At 39.9% G+C, this 19,770-nt stretch overlaps 1 pseudogene across 1 annotated transcript in view; it reads right to left on the bottom strand.

Annotated features, from left to right (window-relative positions):
- Positions 1–242: 242 nt before the first annotated feature.
- The window catches only part of LOC149821942 (putative vacuolar membrane protein YML018C), a 50,753-nt pseudogene continuing 31,225 nt past the window's right edge, over positions 243–19,770 (bottom strand). Inside the window, exon 3 of the transcript XR_016425767.1 lies at positions 243–536. The product of XR_016425767.1 is annotated as a putative vacuolar membrane protein YML018C (transcript). The remainder of the gene's footprint in view (positions 537–19,770) is intronic.

Below are 19,770 nucleotides of genomic sequence, written 5' to 3'. Positions count from 1 at the left end.
CCGTGGAAAACAGACCACTTTCCGTGACACACAAACAGTCAATTTGTCTTGTATTTTTCTTCACCAATTAGATGCTTAACATTTTACACTTAGACTAGAGAAAACTTGCATCAAGTAATACCAGGGCTCCCTAGCCCATCACCAAATGGAGGGCATCATTATACAGTCCTTAGTAATAGATAGAACAATTACTCACATATAGTAAAAGAGAGAAGGCATTACCAGCATTACCAATTTATGTTTCAACTAACATCAATGCCTGGTTTGTGATCAGATTCTTCAAGCACTTGTTCAGAGGGACTGGAGGAAGTGCCACAACAAATGTTTGAAGGAAGATTAATGCCAACAAACCCAAACATGATAGCAGCTCCTCCAATGTAATCCAGTAGATGAGGAGCATTGCCTATTAATGAATCTACAACAGCTGCTAGTGGAACCTGAATTGTCAGGCCGGCAGTGGCAACAGTTGTCGTGGTTAACAAAATGGCTTTTGCGCACAAATAGTCACTTAGCAGTTAGCACATTATCTAGTAGACCTGAACAAGTATGATAAGAAAATGTAAGGCAGAAAATTCTAACTTAATCAAACCATTCACATAGCCAGCCAAGTAATTTTTTCCTCCAATATTCTGAAACAGAAGTCTACTACATTCATACAAAATGGAGATCTTTCTCAAATGATGCCTTAAACGAGAGCTGAGGCAGTGGGTTACGAGTTCTTGTTCAATTATGTACAGATAATTTAACATACACCAAAAAAGAGAGAAATTTTGACATAACAGGATCATTATGAATGATAAATGAATTTTCCCTCATTTCCAAAAACACATCATCATCAAACATTATTCCAACTACATGGGGTTGGCTTTACGAGTCCTATTTCAACATTCTTGTCTATCTAGAGCTCAAACTTCGGTCACTTTACAATCTTTCATGTCACCTCTAACTACCTTCTTCCAAGCCTTCAGTGGTCTTCCTCTTCTCGTAGCTCCTTTTACTTATACCCTATGTCACATGGGTGCGGGTGCGGGTGCGGGTGCAGGTGCGGGTGCGACACGGGTGCGGCGCAATTTCAAAAATTTTGGACACGGGGACTCGGCTATATATATATATATATATATATATATATATATATATATATATATATATATATATATATATATATATATATATATAAGACTCGGTCAAAGTTGTGCCCATTAGGGGACAGGTGATGAGTTGTGAAGGCATTCTGTACACTTTCTTCATACAGGAATAATTCACTTTTGGGCACTTTCTTCATACACTGTAATAATTCACTTTCTTCATACAGGAAAAAACCACAAAAACTTGAGTTGTGCCCATTCTGTACTTAAAACTTGAAAGTGTACAGGTTTTTTAGTTGTGATGGGTTTTTTTCCTTACAGCTGTAGCCCAGAAAATTTCAAAAAAAAAAATTCAAAAAAAAAAAAATCCAAAAAATGGACCAAAATGACCCTGGGTGCGTTGACCACACCCAGGGTCGGGTTGACCGAGTCCGAGCCGCACCCGTGTCGGTGCGTGTCAACGCGGGTGCGGCGACCTTGGAGCCGAGTCCGTGTGACATAGCTTATACCATGTTAACCTTTTTCACAAGCGACACGAGAGGTCTTCATGCAACATGTTCAAACCATTTTAACGACATTCACTTATTTTATCCTTCATTGGTCTGACTCCTTGGCACAATCTAATATATTCATTTCTAATTTTATCTTTTCTTATAACCCTAAGCATCCATCTTAGCATATACATCTCTGCAACATGCACTGTCCTTTTGTCGCTTTTTAATCGCCCAACATTAAGCTTTGTATAATAGTGCTGGCTTTATAGCAGTCTTATAGAAACGTTCTTTCAGTCATAGAGGTACTCTTTTATCACAAAACATGTCACTAGCCTGTCTCAACTCAACCCAACCGGCATTAATCCTATTAGTGATATATCCTTAATAGAAGAGTGGTGTATTATGTCACAAAAAACATACAAAAGAGAGGTGTTCTAGTGGATGTCACAATACTTTAAAGTTATATAACCTGAGTAATGAAGGTTTCGCTTCAGCTAATCTGTGTACTGCAGAACTAGGTTGTCTACCAATATGAGTGCATTTCGATCTGGTTTAAATAACAACCAACCTGCAATGAACATAAGTGTAAGGAAATAGAGCAGAAGGGCGGGTAAAAAAAACAAGCCAGATGCTTGATAATACAGCAAGGATTGTTCGTTTTGCAAAGATTTCAACTAAAATCAAATTAATCAACAAGTTATCACCTGACCTGATGAGGGAGAGAGGGAATCATACTTTCTGGCTTTCTTGTGGGATTTTTTGATTAATGCAGCTTGACAACAAACTTTTTCAGAATAGTTTGATGGCCAGCTGGGTTTACACGCCATCAAGCATAAGGAGATGCATGTGCTTCCATAATAACAAGATAACAAAACCATGATAGGCCTATTATCTATTCATGTAATCAAGGACAGAGATACAGGGCACAGGACATGGGAATTTTGTAAAACTAGGATAAGGAACCACAACTATACATATTATATATAAAATGTATGCATGACTATTTTATATTGAAGGTTCTTAATCTAAAGCAACAAAGCATGAATATTATCTTAAGTTCAAAATTTTGAAAATAATTGCATGTTGCTATGATTAGTAAATATTGAATAATAAATCCAAGTTAAATTGCACACAGAAAATTGGCAAATTTTAAAAGGAAAAGAATGCAAGTAACTACAGAGAATGAAGATCATCAAAAAAAGCAAAAGATAAGTTAGATGGTGTTAACCATGTTTCACATAGGTTTGCCTGTGACCATGAAGCATTGTGGCATGTCCAGCATAGTATCTGGCCATGCTGTAATGGTATGGATTACACATGCTAAGTGACGCGTCCATGTAACATAAGCCTATCGTTGCAATCTGTCCAACTAGATGAACAAAACCATATCCCCTTGCTTTGACCCACCAATACTAGTAAAGCTTCTCAAAAAAATATAGTAAAGGACATCTCAAAAGCTCCATGCAAGCAGAGCAATTGGTAAACAAATACACAACAGCATGATGAAAGGGAGAATCCAATATCCAAACTGCTCCACCATTAAATCAGTAGCCAACCCACCATGAAGCAGCTTCCAGAAAAAACACCCTAAGGTACCAAGGATTCGGAAAGTGCCATTACTTTTCTAAAAATCTATGAATCCTACAATCTTATTATCGATGTTATAAGCATAAGAATTTCAGGCTAGCAATGGTAGGTGGTTTTATTGAATCTATTTGGACCTTTAACATCAGAAAAGGGTGAGATAGACAAGACTTCCTCAAGAACACACCATGAATCTGTCAATTAAAGAGCTACGTTAATGTAAAATAATTGAAAATATGCTGCCTTCTTCCCTTCATTATTGCATAGAGGTAATATCTAGACAAGAATTACCCAATCATTTGAAGACCAGATCAGAAAAAGTATTTGATGGAGGGATTAATATATAATTCTTAAATCATGTAACAACTGAAAACCTTAAGTATCTGCAACAGTTCATGGTGGATTTCATTTGACATTAGAAGGCTCAGTTTTACCAAATGACACTGAAGATAAATGAAAATACATTCATCTAGTAATTGATAACAATAGCTTTCTTGGTACAAGAAGCTTTAGTTTTACTTTTTGATATTGAACATAAACAAGAATACATTCATCCAATACATAATAACGATAGCAACATTATTTCCAGAATCTCAAGCTTGAGCCAAAAATAAATTTAACACTAAAAATGTTTATGTTAACACTAATAAGTAGGCCTTGTAAGATGTGAACTCTTCTGAGCTTCAGCATGGACTATGGAAGGTTATGTCCTTTAAAGAAAGAAATTCAGACACAAGTTCTCTACAATAGTGAAAGAAGCTTCTAGAAAGGTGAGAGATCCCAGGACAATGTCTAAGATAACTACAATAAGATAAAATTCCAGGAGTGTAATAGGGATCTACTCATCCAAGGGGCTGTTTGGGACCATAGATATGCAGGCTCCCTGGGGTTCTTTACTTGAATCATTATCTTAGATTAAATAATAGCTGGCTGAAAGAGAGAGAGACTAGGAGCTAATGGATGAAGCTTTGTCTATTTGCCATGGGCCTGTATCAAATGAAACTATAGAAGAAAACAAGCCGCATTATGCTATATTCTTGGTACATATAAAACTGACATAGGTAAATATAACCTTAAGGGTTACAAAGTTAAAAGTCAAGTCTCAAACTGACGTTAGGAAGAATCCTAATGGAATTCAACTTGGTTAAATTGGACTGAGAGTTGAATTAAATTTCAGGTTGGGATTGGACTTGAATCCATATTTGCAATTGAAAAACTCATACCAGCTTCAGTTTTCAGATAAACTTGTTAAAGGCGTAGAGAACCAACTAACTGGATTTATGCTAATCCAACTTTAATCCTGACTAGTTGAACTTAAGTGGAATGTTTAGGATATGAACTTCATTAAAGTAAGCAATCGATCTCTATTATAGTGCTCTATCTACAGCCCCACCTGCTATTTAAAGGAAAGTTTTATAGTGGATGCTCTAGATAAACAAAAATGCTTCCTCACGAAAAGTCCTTTTGGCATTTTTCAAGAAATCCACACCAAAATGATTGGTTTCAGTGCTTATGACAGTGACCTCTCTTCTACAAGCAAGGTGCTGCTTTGCTTCAAGCTGCATAGGCAACAATAACTTTCCCTACTGTGGTTCAACTAGCAAAAAACATTTCAACACAAGGTCCAACAACTGGCTCAATTAGCCAGACAGTGGCAAACACCAGCATTTAAAACAGTAATTCATAGAATGCACCATGGGAGCCAAATTGTGCTCAGCAGACTCTAAGAGTAAATAACTTGAATTCATAAAGGGCTTTCAATGGACAGAGAGAGGGTAAGCTATAGGTCAACTAGGACATGTTTACAGGCAGTGTTGGTTCATCAATCAAAATGGTCCGTTTCATGGCTAAAACCTAGGTCATCCACAACTCTCAAAAGATTTATGATGCATATAAAATTGGCTGCTTTGTGGACCTAAATTGAAGCTCTTTGGACTATACAGACTAGAAAAATGACAATAATGTGAAAACAGTAATAATAATTCCTAGGGATCAACTTTTAATGAAATTATAGTGCACAAGAAAAATGCCACAAAGGGCTACAAAGACTGCATACACACACAAGCAAGAAGCCACTAATGGGCAAGATACAAGAAGCCACAAAGGACTAAACAAAACCCACAATTAAAGTGGAGCAAGAACACAACAATAATAAAAATAATGTATCAAGTGCTTTAAGAAAAGCTTAAGAAACAAGAGGAGCTGTTAGCCCCTATTTATACAAAGTGGGGACCAAGGGGCTGGGGGGGCGCTCCAGGACAGAGTCATTGGGAGCTCCCATATGACCGTTGGGGATGCTCCCAATGATTCTATGGTAAAAGCCCATAGTGCCCTTTGTTAAATAAATAAAAGAAAGAAAGAAAGAAAAAATACAAAAGTCAAAACTATCCATCTATGTCACACAGACTCGGCTAAGGAGGTACCGCACCCGAGTCGACACACCCCGACACGGGTGCGGACTCGGGTGCAGCTTCGGACTCAGCCCGGACTCGGTCAACGCCGAGTCGGACTCGGTCAACGAGTCGAGGCCGAGTCCGTCCACATTTTGGACTCGGTCAACTTTGACCGAGTCCAAAAATGTCCATTTCGATTTTTAAATTACATTTTGGATCAGGGTCGGGTCCGGACCCGACCCAGATCCAAATTTCTTTTGCAGTCGAACCCTAAAAGGGGTTTATCGACAGGGGGAGGAGCTTACCCTCTCGATTTTTCCTCTCCCCCTCAGCCCTTGCAGCTTTCTCCTACACCCACGCCGGCGATCCAGACTCCGGCGACGGTACGCACAGGCAGCCACCGTCTCCCCCTCCGTCAACACTCAACAGGTATGTCGATCGACCCTCCCTCTGCTCGCAGCCTCCCTCCTTGCACCCTCTGCTCGCAGAAGAGGGGCTCGGCCCCTCTCTGTGCCTCCTATTCACAGAGGAGGGGCTTGGCCCCTCCTCGTTTCGCTTATGTCAGGCAGGCCCCTCCCCCCCCCCCCCCTCGTACCCTCTGCTCGTAGAAGAGGGGCTCGCCCCCACTCCCTGCACCCTCTGCTCGCAGAAGAGGGGCTCGACCCCTCCCTCTGCCTCCGATTCATAGAGGAGGGGCTCTCAGCCCCTCCTCGTTTCCCTTTTATCGCAGGGGTAAGAAGTAGGAGTGGGGGAAGGAGGGGGCTCGGCTGATAGGCTGATCCTTGCCCCGCCGAACAATAGGGGAAACGAGGAGGGGTCGAGTCTCTCCTCGTTTCCCCTACGACCTTTGGCTTTTTGGCAAAGGCGAAGCCCCTGGCACGAATAAGGTTCAGCAGGGGCTTGCCCTGCCCCTCCTTTTTGCGTTAGATAGGGGGTAGGCCCCCTATCTCGAACCTGGTTTGCAGAGGAGGGCCTGGTTTGAACCTGATTTACACAGAGGGAACGAACCTGGAGCTCCTATTACTATTATTTTGAAGTGTTTATTAACTTTATTTTATTTACTTATTTTCTTTTCAGTTTTCATTTTTTAGATATAATGGCGAGTTCTAGTGATAGTGTCAATACATTTGGTTCAAGTTCTAACCCTGAATTAGAAGTTTCTCAACCACTTTGGAGGCTTGTGACAAAAGGGGTAAAAGCTAGTAGTGGTGGTGGTGGGAATGTGCAGTTTCATTGTAATTTATGTAAGACTGTTTTCACAGGTTCTTATACACGTGTGAAAGCACATCTTTTGCATATTCGTGGTCAAGGAATTAGGGCATGTTCTGGGGTTGACAAAGACATGTTAAAGCAATTAAAAAAAAGAACAAGAGGAAGCTGAAAAGAAGAAAATTGCAGAGATGAGAAGCAATTCGATTAATTTGTCTTTTACTACTGCTAGTGATATACAATAAGAGCTTTTAAAGAAAAGAAAGATGAAAAGCAATAAAACAATATAAGTGTCATTCAAAAACATGGCAAAATCAGAAATTGATAAAAAGATTGGTCGATTCTTTTACTCAAGCTCAATTCCTTTTAATGTAGCTAGAAGTCCATACTGGAAAGATATGATTACATCTTTGGCTAATTGCAATTTGAGTGGTTATGTGCCTCCTAGTTCAGAAAAACTAAGAACAGTCATTCTTGCAGAGGAAAAAAATAGAATTGAAGACTTGTTAGAGACCCAAAAATTACATGGAGTGTCGATTGTTTCTGATGGGTGGACTGATATACAAAGGCGACCACTGATAAACTTCATTGCTTACTCACTTAATGGGCCAATCTTTTTGAAGATTGTTGATGCATCTGGAGAGTATAAAGATGTTGAATATTTAAAGAGATTATTTTTCGAAGTGATAAAAGAAGTGGGTAAAGAAAGTGTGGTGTAAATCATTACTGATAATGCTCTAGTTTGCAGTCGTGTGGGAATGAATTTGGCAAGTGAAGATACATATTCACATATTTTTTGGACTCCTTGTGCAGCACACAGTTTAAATTTGGCACTTAAGAGTATATGCAATCCATCAAAAGATGATGCACATGAAATGTGCTTATGGATGGAAGAAATAGAGCATGATGTTCGAAATATTAGAAATTTTGTTGTAAACCATCATCATGCCCTTTCTATATTTAATAGGCATTCTGATCTCAAGTTACTGAAAGTTGTTGAAACTCGTTTTCCTTCTCTCATTGTCATGATAAAAAGAATTAAGCAACTCAAGAATGCATTGATGATGATGGTGGCTGATCAAGATTGAGATTTTTATCGTACTGAAGATGATGTCAAGGCTCAAGCTATCAAAAAATGCATCTGTGATGATTTTTGGTGAGATAAAATTACATATTTTATTGAATTTACAGAGCTTATTTGGGAAATGTTGAGAGAAATTGACAGAGATGTACCCATGCTTCATAGAATTTATGAAACGTGGGACAATATGATTGAAAAAGTTCAAAGTATCATTTTTACACATGAGAAGAAAGATATTACACTTGATGATTCAGAATTTTACAATCATGTACATTCAGTTTTAGTGAGAAGATGGGATAAAAGCAATACACATTTGCATTGCATGGTACACTCTCTCAATCCAAAATACTGAAGCAAAAAGGAGACGTTTTTTCCCTGGTGGATTGCACTCCTCTTTCTCTCTCTCTCTCTCTCTCTCTCTCTCTCTCTCTCTCTCTCTCTCTCTCTCTCTCTCCACCAGCCAACCGGTTCCTTCTTCTTCTTCTTCTTCTTCTTCTTCTTCTTTTTGTCCTTCTCCTGCTTCTTCTCCTTTTCCTTTTCTTCTCGTAGGCGGTTTCGTCTTCCAACACAAGGCAGCGTATCGATTTCACCGGGGAGAGACCATTCTCTTTGCAACCACTCCAGCAGGGCCGCTCGGTAATCCCTTCTTCTGCTCCCCTTTCTTTTTACGTATCTCAGATCAGTTCATTATTGTCTTTCCTGAGTAAACAAATAAAAAGAAAAAAAAATCAGAAAAGAAAAAAAATAAAAGCATATCGTTTTTAACATAGTAAAGTTTCATATGTTATGCGTAGACATCTTCGTTGATGCTTGTGTAGTTTTTTTTTGGTCTGTCCGTGTTTCTCGGTTAAGCATAGATTAATGACAGGTTAGATCTAGATTAGAGTCAGTTTAAACCAGGTTCGTTTAAGATTTTGTAGTAGATCTGTCTTCTTCTTCTTTTGATTTAGCATAGTCGTTGTGAAGTTTTTGTTTGTTTGATGATAAATAGACCTGCATCACTATGTTTACAATTCATGCTGAATACGTAATCCACTGGTAAACATAGATGACTAAATATTCATTGAATATCAGACTCGTGTGTGGCATTGCTGCTTAGAGTAGCATTTTTTTAGCGCTTCACGTTGTTTTTTTTTTTTCTTTGTTTTGTTGTTATCTGTTAGTGTTGTTATTTCACATATCTTTCTTGGTCCAGCATCATGTCTTATATAGTTAATTAGTATAGGGGTTAATGTTGTGGGTCATAAAGTTTTATTCTTCCCTTTTAGTCTTTTGCACACAGTAGTTAAGTTTCCTTAGCAGTCAACGTTTAATCTGTGTCTTGCTTAATTGGTTTATGCTTTAATTATTTAGATTTACATCATCTTTCTTAGAGTTACAGGCATAGCAGCCTTTTGTTTAAAATTAGCTAATCTTAGTTACGTAATGAATATTGTTCATTAAGCGTTTTTTTTGTGTGCATTTTTGGTTCAGCCGTGTGAGCAATTTCCAGTGTGCTTGTTTTTCTTTAGACCGATTAGTTATTCTATTAGTCAGCGTGTTATGTTTATTAGATGCATAGGTAATTAGTTTATAGAAGCCTACTCTAAATTCTCAATTGCTGGAGTTATTAGCATTAGATTTTAACATTCTTAGTTATTAATTGTTTAATTCATTTAGACGTGATTCCATTTAGCATTGTTTTAGTTTTTATTCTTCTTTGGGTAGCATCATTAGTGTTGAATTTGTTAGTAGTTAGGAATTTGTGTTGCTATCTTATTGATTAGTGTAATTGTTCATGTTAATTAATTTATGTTTTTGTGACTTTTCATCACATTTTCTGTTGATTTTCTTGTAGGATCTTTGTTTCTACTGCTTGTTTCTTGTTTTTTTTTATGTTGCAGGGAAGCATTGGAACGTTCAATAGAGCCCTTTTCGTTTCCTCAAAGTACCCTCTGAGGTTTTCTCAAGCCCTTAAAAGTGCCATCAAGGAGCCCTCAGAAGGCTCTTAATCAAACCATACGAAAGGGTCCAACCACAAGTGATATGCAAATAAGAAAAGCGGAAGAAGGGAGCACAAGGGGACAAAGACTCAATCACTAAAGACACTTTTGCTTTTAGATTAGGTTTTTATTTTTTTTTATCCAATTCAATTATTGGGTCTGTAATAAAACCATTTATTTATTTTGTTTAAGCCCTCTGTGTAGGGTCGTACTCTCGTAGTTAGTTAATTATTTAATCAATTCTTTTCATTTTGGCAATAAAGAGTAGTTTAGATTGTGTGTTTGAATACGAAGTATCTCTCGTTCCTTGAGTTCGACCCGGACTCTACCACTCGTGCGAGTCGGTTTTTTATATTTTTGGTGTCTGGCTTTCACTGGATTTTCATTAAAAATATTGTTTTAAAAAAGGGTTTTCATAAAACTCACACCAAAATTTTGGCGCCGTTGTCAGGGAACGACGAAATACTAGTATTCACTTTATTGTCTTGTGTTTGTTCTCGTATTTATAGGTTGTTAGTTTAATTCAGTTCTTTAATTAGGATTGTTTAGTTTGCTTTTCGCATTTAGGCTTAGAACCACGTGTGTGCATACTGTAGAGACGAGCTTACTTTTCTACACAGCCCACTCATTAGGATCCCCTTAGAAGTGACTGTGTACGATTGGTACCGTGCACATAGATTTCATTTTCGTACATTCTCTACTAAGTGCAACTGCATGGTGCTTGTTTATTTCGTGTTTTCAGTATTTGTTTTTGTTACTCGCTTTGTGGTTTGTGTGGTTTGGCCGCTAGCGCGTTAGTTAGGTAGAAAAAGCCAATTTAGGGTGGTTGCTGCACCGGTCTACCCTTTGGTGCATGCACGGGCGATGTTCGCTTGAACCTGAGCTTGCCGAATTTATTGAGGATCCTGAATCTTTCTTTAGGAGAGCCCATTAATCCAGCCCCATGGCTGAAGATCATTAGTTGATCCGTCCTCTTAGGGAGTACTTCATGCCCAACACATACACTCCTGCCTCCTGCATCACAAGACCTGATGTGGGAGCGAACCATTTTGAAATCAAGGTCAGTGTCATCCAGATGTTACCCTCATTTTATGGCCTTAGCAACGAAGACTCGTACCGTCATCTCAACAAATTTCTCGAGATCTGCTCTACGGTGCGGATCAACAATTTTGGAGAAGACGCATTAAGGTTGACGTTATTCCCCTTCTCCCTTAAGGATAAAGCCAAGCATTGGCTGAAGGCCCTCGATACAGTTCAAATTACCACTTGGGAACATATGCAAAGGGAGTTTTTAAAGAAATACTTCCCAATTGGTAAGACGAACCAATATCGAAAAGCCATCACCAGCTTTTCACAGATCGAGGGAGAAAATGTTTCATGAATCGTGGGAGAGGATGAAAGATCTTCTCCGCAAGTGTCTCCACCACCAGGTGCCCCGCTGGCAACTGGTGCAATATTTTTATGATGGTGTCACTGAGAAGAACCGTCAAATGGTTGACGCTGCCTGTGGGGGCACTTTTATGCTCAAAAGTGAAGATGAAGCATGGGCCCTTTTTGAGACCTTAAGCGAGAACTCCATGCACCATGCTTCTGCTTCACGATTTGAAAGGGCCACACCTGTGCAAGATGGCGCAAAGAAGGCTGGTATATTCGAGATAGGGATGCACCTTGAGTTGCAAAACAAGGTCGACCAACTGTCCCAGAAATTGGATCAGTTGTTGTCGGGTCCCTCTCCAGTCCTACAGGTGTGTGCGCTGTGTGCTAGCCCTGCACACCATGTTGTTGATTGCCCCGTTGCGCCACAGTACCCTGAGTTTGTCCAGGAGCAAGCTCGGATGGCGCAGAGTTTCGCTAGCCCCGCACCCAATCCATATTCCAGTACATATAACCCGGGCTGGCGGAATCATTCCAACTTTTCATGGAGAAATCCACAAGCCCAACCTCCCAACCCTTCCCAGAGTCAACCCAGGCAAGGCGGTTATGCGTCTGGATTCCAGAGAACCAGCTACCCTTCAACTCAGCCTACTTATAATCAGCCCCAGTCCCAGGAGCCCTCGTCCAGCCAGTCCTTTGAGGACAAGATGCTGCAAGCCTTCTCGGATATCAAGGCAAATTTGAGCTCTCATACACATTTTATTGCGAAGCTTGAGACGCAAATGGGACAACTCGCCGAGGCGCTTAGCAAGCGGAGTGAGGGGGCTTTACCTAGCCAACGGGTGGTGAACCCTAGGGGTAAGGAGCCGATGCATGGCCTGCATATGACAGATGTCCATCAAGAGCAGGCTCAAGCGGTAATCACCCTTAGGAATGGGAAGCAATACCAAGCGAGGGAGGTTGCAGAAGAAAGAGAGAGAACGAGTGAGAAGCAGCCTGTCCCTACCGACCCACCTCAGGAAAGCGAGAGGACTCTACCATCTGAGCCTTCAAAGTCCTATACTCCCAAAGCCCCCTTTCCTGAGGCGCTAGAGAGACCGAAGTCATTAGGCAAGCATGGAGTGAACATGCAGGAGATGCTTGAGATATTCAAGCACGTTCAGATAAACCTCCCCTTGTTTGATGTCATTCAGCAAGTCCCTGCATAAGCAAAGTTCCTAAAGGAGCTTTTTACGCAGAAAAGAAAGTTGAAGTCACAAGTGCCGAAGAAGATATACTTGACTGAGCAAGTGAATGCGGTGTTGCAGCACCAAACCCCACCAAAGCTTAAGGACCTAGGGACTCCAATTATTTCGTGCGTCATAGGAGACATCACTGTCGAGCGTGCATTGCTCGACCTTGGGGCAAGTGTCAATATCTTGCCGGGTTTCTTTTATGACAAATTTGGAGTAAAGGAGATGAAGCCAACACCTATGACCCTACAGCTTGCAGATAGATCAATCAAGGTCCCGCGAGGGATTTTGAAAGATGTTCTAGTCAAGGTAGAGGACTTCTACTTCCCTATCGACTTCATTATTTTAGATATGGAGGGAGTTAATGATATACGACAGACCCCCATCATTCTTGGACGCCCCTTTCTGGCCACTGCCAATGCGTGCATTAATTGTCGCACAGGCGCGATGGATGTCTCATTTGGCAACAGGAAGATGAGACTGAACATTTTTCATGTGGCGATGGGACCTGCCGGCGATGAGGCTTCTTTCGAGGTCGACTTCATTCAGGACCTGGTAGAAGCAGAGCATACCTGGTTATTGAGTGATCCACCTCAGAAGGAGGTTGATGAATCACTCGAAGAAGATTGTCATGGGTCGAGAGAGAGTCAGACAGGTGATCTGAGTTGGACCTGGCACTTCGAGCCGCTTCCTGAATTGGCAGAAAAGTCGGCCCGACCATCCATAGAGAGTCCGCCTGAGCTTGACTTGAAGCCCTTACCGGCCTCACTCAAGTATGCCTTTCTAGGCAAGGATCAGACTCTCCCTGTCATTATTTCCGCAAACCTGACTGACACACAGGAGTGTCAGGTTTTACAAGTCTTGCACGAGCATAAAGAGGCGATTGGATGGTCGGTGGCAGATCTGAAGGGGATAGACCCCTCCTTTTGCATGCATCGGATTATCATGGATGAGGGGGCTAAACCCTCAAGAGATGCGCAAAGGAGACTAAATCCCCATATGAAGGAGGTGGTAAAGAAGGAGGTAGTCAAATGGTTGGATGTTGGGATCATTTATCCCATCTCCGAGAGTCAGTGGGTGAGCCCTACCCATGTTGTCCCCAAGAAGTCTGGGCTCACTGTAGAGATGAATGAAAAAGGAGAAAGTGTCCCCATGAGGACTACCACGGGATGGCGAGTATGCATAGATTATAGAAAGTTGAACAGTGCAACTAGGAACGATCACTTCCCTCTGTCGTTCATCGACCAAATCTTGGAGAAACTCGCAGGCCAGCAGTATTTTTGTTTCCTGGATGGTTATTCAGGATACAAGGTGGTCGTTCATCCCGAGGACCAGGAGAAAACGACGTTCACCTGTCCATATGGCACTTTTGCTTATAGGAGAATGTCGTTCGGGCTCTGTAATGCCCCGGCTACATTTCAGCGATGCATGATGTCGATCTTCTCACATATGATGGATGATGTCCTTGAGATCTTCATGGACGATTTCTCGGTCTATGGCTCTTCATTTGACGATTGTCTCCAAAAGTTATCTTGTGTGCTTCAGCAGTGTAGGGAGACAAATCTGATTCTTAGTTGGGAAAAGAGTCATTTCATGGTGAGACAGGGGATTGTTCTTGGACATATTGTATCTGAGAAAGGAATCGAGGTTGATAAGGCCAAAGTGGAGACCATTGCTAGATTAGCTCCACCGACCTCTGTGCGGCAGGTGCGATCATTTCTAGGGCACGCAGGTTTTTATAAAAGGTTCATTAAGAACTTTAGTCAGATTTCTCGACCGTTGTGCAACCTGCTAACGAAAGATCAGCCGTTTGTGTTTGATGATGCCTGTTTGAAAGCATTCTTGGCCCTGAAGGAGGCTCTGACTACTGTTCCTATTCTTCGATCTCTTGAGTGGTCAGTGTCATTTGAGATTATGTGTGACGCGTCAGATTACGCGGTTGGAGCGATTCTCGGTCAGAAGATTGAGCGACGATCTCATGTGATTTATTATGCTAGTAGGACCCTCTCTGATGCGCAAATGCATTATACCACCACAGAGAAGGAATTACTACCCGTAGTTTTTGCTCTTGAGAAGTTTCGCTCATAATTGTTAGGCTCCAAGGTCATCATTTACTTAGATCATGCAGCATTGCGATATTTGATGAGTAAAAAGGATACCAAACAGCGTCTCATTCGATGGATCTTTCTATTACAAGAATTTGATCTCGAGATTCGAGATAAGAGTGGATGTTGTTAAAATGTAAACTGTAATATATATATATATATATTATTTAATATTATTATATTTTCTTTTATTATTTTCTTTTTCTAATTTTCTTTATTTTCTTTATTTTCTTTTTTAGCATCTAGTTCAATAGAAACTAGATATTTGATCCAGTCAAGTTCCTGTTGGAACTTGACTGTGCAAATAGCTGTTGGACTGTAGTCCAACAGCTATAATAAATGTTGTTGGAATAGTCCAACAGCTATAATAATAAATGTTGTTGGACTGTAGTCCAACAGCTATATTAAGAGACGTTGGAATCCAACGTCTCTTTTGGAGAGCTCAAAATGAGCTCTCCTCTCTCTTCCACTTTTTTGTATATATAGGGGTGAACCCCTTCAATGTAAACCACAATGCTTCTTAAGCATTTTGTTCATGAATAAAATATTATTTATTTTTCAAGTGTTCTTCCTTTTATACCCTTTCAAGGGTCATGCTTGTAGTGTCTCCAATAGACACTTGTTGGTGAGTTATTTGTGCATTTGTTGAAGACCACCATTTCATTACATGGTATCAGAGCTACGAAATCCTTAGATCTTGAAGTGCTTCCGCCTCGATTTCCGTGGCACATTTACAAAAGGTGTTTCATCACCTTGTTCTTGGCTCAAGAAGATTTGTTTGAAGAAAGGCGAACTTGTGCTACAAAAAAATTTGGTTTTGTATCCTCTCTTATTCCTTTGTCTACTCTTTTTCTTTTCTTTTTATTTTTCTCTCTCTCTCCTCCTATTTATTCCTCTCTTACCCTTGTAAAAGATGGATGACAATGATAAGATCACCATCATTCCAATGAAGCTAAATGATACTAACTATGTAATGTGGGCTTCGATTATGAAGCACCACATTTGGGGAAAAGGTTTATGGGGTATAGTGGATGGTTCTGATTTGGAACCTAAACTATCTCTTACCAAGAAAGAGGGTGATAAAGAGGTTCCTCTAACGAAAGAAGAGAAGAGTAAGGCGTTAGCCACTTATGAAAAGAAATGGAAAGAATGGAGGATAGGGCATGCAAAAATTATGTCATGGCTCATCAATAGCATAGACATTAAAAAATGCTCTAGTCTAGCTAAGTTTGAGCATGCCGATAAGGCTTGGGAATACCTCAAAAACATGTATTCCCTTAAAGATATTGCACATGTATGCAATTTACAAGATAAAGTTCGGACAATGACTCAAAAAGATAAAACTATTCGAGAATATTATAATGAGTTGTCCGAACTTTGGGAAGAGTTGGCTCTTCTTGAGCCCAAATGGCATTGTGCCGAAGACATCGAGCTTCGCCAAAAGCAACTCGATATGAAACATTTCTATTAATTTGTGAATGGTCTAAGGCCGGAGTTTGAATCCACCAAATCGGCCTTTTTACATCGTGGAAAAATTCCTTCTATTGTTGATACTATAGAAGAGCTCACTATGGAGGAAAATAGACTTAGAAAAAGTACTCCAAAAGTTGATGATGACTCTGTTTTAGCTGTATCTAGACCGGGGAATCATACTCGTACTTACAAGCAGCCTCATTTTGGAAGGCAAAACGGCGACTTTGATAAAAGAAAGGTTATTTGTCATCATTGTCATGAACCGAGGCACTATAGGCCTCAATGTCCAAAGTTAAAAAGAAGAGAAGAAAAAAGAGTTGCATCTGCTGAATCTGAGTCAAAAGATCAAGATGCACCTGTGTTTATAGCTCAACTGATGGAAATCCTTCAACCTCTTCTCAAAGGGGTATCCTCCTCAACCGAAGCCTCAACTGGAGCGACAGTTACATCTTTCTCCGGTCCAAGTAACTTTCCTTGGCTTTTAGATTCTGGTGCTTCTTTTCATATGACCCCAAATGTTAATAGTCTATCTGAATGTCTTAAAAATAACTCAAGTGTGTCAAAGGTTTTTACAACCGATGGCACATCTCTTGAAGTAAAAGGAATAGGATGTTTTGAAAATCTTCAAAAATCCAAAAAAAAATTTATCCCAGAAGTTAGATATATCCCTAAACTTAATTTGAATCTCTTATCTGTCTCGCAAATATCTGATTATGGATGTAATATATCATTCTCTTCTCATGGTTGTTGGGTACAGGATCGTCAGTCAGGGAAGCTGATTGGGGAAGGCCATAGAGAAGGAGGACTTTATTACATGGACTTTTTGAAATTACCCAAGAATGCATTTTGTTATAATATTCAGAAATTAGAATTGGATTTATGGCACAAAAGGCTTGGCCATCCTCATATGTCTAAAATTCAATATTTTCCAAGTTTGGAAAAATTTTGTAATTCTGATAATTTTTCTTGTAAAGACTGCATTCTTGGCAAAATGAAAAGGTTACCATTTCTTAGTAGAACTTTTGTTTCCTCACGACCACTTGAGTTAATACATTCGGATGTTTGGGGCCCCGCACCAGTTATTTCCAAAGGTGGTTATACATATTATGTCATTTTTGTTGATGACTTTTCTAGAGATACTTGGATTTATTTTCTTAAACATAAATCTGATGTCTTTGCTAACTTCCAAATATTTCATAAAATGGTTAAAAAAAAGTTTCAAAATGATATTTCTGTTTTTCGCACTGATTCAGGGGGAGAATTTATGTCCAACGAATTCAAAGACTATCTCAATTTACATGGTTACACATCAAAGATCATGTCCACACACTCCACAACAGAATGGCCTAGCCGAACGCAAACATCGGCACATTATGGAAACTACTAGGACATTGCTAATTGCAAATCAAGTTCCAAAAAGTTTTTGGGCTGAAGCGGTCCTAACTGCCACCTACCTCATTAATAGGATGCCATCTTCCTCATTAAAGAATACAACTCCAATAGAAAAGCTTGTTAATTTAACTCTAGATTATTCTAGATTAAGAGTCTTTGGATGCAAATGTTTTGTTTTCACCAACAGAAATGACAAACTCTCTCCTCGTGCAATGTAAGATCTCGTGTTTTCGGACCTTAGTCAATTCATGAAAACTTTGAAATTTGGCTAAGTCTGGTAAGAAAATCGTTTGAGGCTCGAATTTTAGACCGAGGTCTTAGAGTTTGGGTTTGAACCAAGTCTCATCAACAAGGTCTAGACAAGCCAATCGAAGTGTGGCAAAGAGTTTTAATTTCAACCTTTAAATTCAAGCGAAATTCAAGCGAAATTCGGGTTATTTTCGTGCAAAATTCGGAATTTGATATTTATGTAATATATCATTGGATGCGCCTCGAAATTCTGAGCGCAATGGTATTTTACTTTTTCAAATCTGAGTTCTGGTTGGCCCAGAAATCACGTTTTTCTAAAATTTTAGCAGTTTGTTGAAACGGATCCGAAATTGGATCGGATTGAATCCAAGGTGTAGGATCCAAATTTTTATGGATTTGGGTCCTAGTTAGGTCCTATAAAAATCTGGAGTTGATACAAGTCCTAATCCAAATTTTTGTATGAGTATGGGTTTGGATCTTGGATCTTGGATTCGAATACGGATCCAAATCCAAGCTTAACATTTTTATGACTTTAAATTCAGCTAGGAGCTTTAAATTGGGGTTATTAGCATGTAAAAAAGTCTCCATGGTCAACATGACCAATTTTGGGAACCTTTGAATATTTTAGAATAAGTAAATTCAAAAAAATAAATTTATTAATTTAATGATTTTTATTAATTCCGGGATTTGGTATAAGAGGGTTTAGGGTTAACCCTCTTCCCTAATTTAAAAAGGGTATAGAGGTTTTCATACCTTTTAGGATTAGAAGGTCAAAAAGTCAACCAAATGTTAATAAGTAAAGGAGTCCAAAAATCTGGAAACTCCTCAAAAGAGAGAAAAACCTAAGTCTGGAAACTCTCTAAAGAGATTCCAGCTATATTAGTAAGGAAAGGAGGGGGGTGGCAGCCCTTCTCCCTCACTTTTCACCCTAGAGAAAAAAAAAGAGGGGAGAGAAGAAGAAGAGAGAGAGAGATAGAGAGGAGAAGGAAAGGAAGAGTGAAGGAGGTAGAAGAAGAAGGTTGGAGGCATCGGAGCTCAGCCCAAACGCCTTCCACAGCCTCTATTCTTTTTCCAAAAGGTACGGGTACTCCTTCTTGAACCGAATGAGAAATAGGGTAAAGATTGGATTTTCCATGCATCTTTTGATGGAAATCCATAGAGGAACAGTGGACCAGGCTGTATTTTTATTGTTTCAGAGAAAAAAAATATATATATAAACAAACAAAAAGAGGTAGATGATAGATTTATTAAACAGTTTTTTTTTAACCTGTATGTTGACGTTTTGACAGCCTACACAGGTCCAAACTGGACCTGTGTACATGCTGTTGGACCCAGCCGACAGGATCGGCTGGGCTGGGTATTCTCTTTTCAAAAAAAAAAAAGGGTATATGCATTAATAAAAATCAGTTTTTTCGTAATCTGTAGTGCTGTTGTTTTTGACAGCCTACACAGGTCCAAACTGGACCTGTGTACATGCTGTTGGACCCAGCCGACAGGGTCGGCTGGGCTGGGTATTCTCTTTTCAAAAAAAAAAAGGTATATGCATTAATAAAAATCAGTTTTTTTCGTAATCTGTAGTGTTGTTGTTTTTGACAGCCTAAACAGGTCCAAATTGGACCTGTGTACATGCTGTTGGACCCAGCCGACAGGGTCGGCTGGGCTGGGTGTGTTCCTTTCAAGAAAAAAAATATATATATGAAGTAATTAAATGGTGGTTTTTGAAATATGTTATGCTGTCGTTTTTGACAGCATACACAGGTCCACACTGGACCTGTGTATATGTTGTTGAGCCCAGCCAGCAAGGTCGGTTGGACTGGGCATGGCTGTAACAAAAAAATTGTGTAAAACTTTGAAATCTAATTTTTGTTGTGTTTAGGGTTCCGACTGTTGGTTGGCTGGCTGTGGCACTCGGTTGACTGCCAGCTGCTGGCCCAGCCAAGTGCTTGGCTGGGTGTGTGGGTGGTTTTGGCAGTGCTGGGGCAGGCCCAGTTGACCCAGTCAGTGGGGTGCTGGCCTGGGCCTTGGCTTTGAAAAAAAAATATTTTTTTTATAGTATATACAGAAATTTTCTGTATAGGTGGGCTTCCTGACAGCATACACAGGCCCAAACTGGGCCT

The sequence above is a fragment of the Nuphar pumila genome, chromosome 11 (genome assembly GCF_984573655.1).
Source record: "Nuphar pumila chromosome 11, dmNupPumi1.hap1.1, whole genome shotgun sequence".
Classification (NCBI taxonomy): domain Eukaryota; kingdom Viridiplantae; phylum Streptophyta; class Magnoliopsida; order Nymphaeales; family Nymphaeaceae; genus Nuphar; species Nuphar pumila.
Note: the sequence above shows the minus strand (reverse complement) of the source record. Positions and strands in the feature narration are given on the sequence as shown.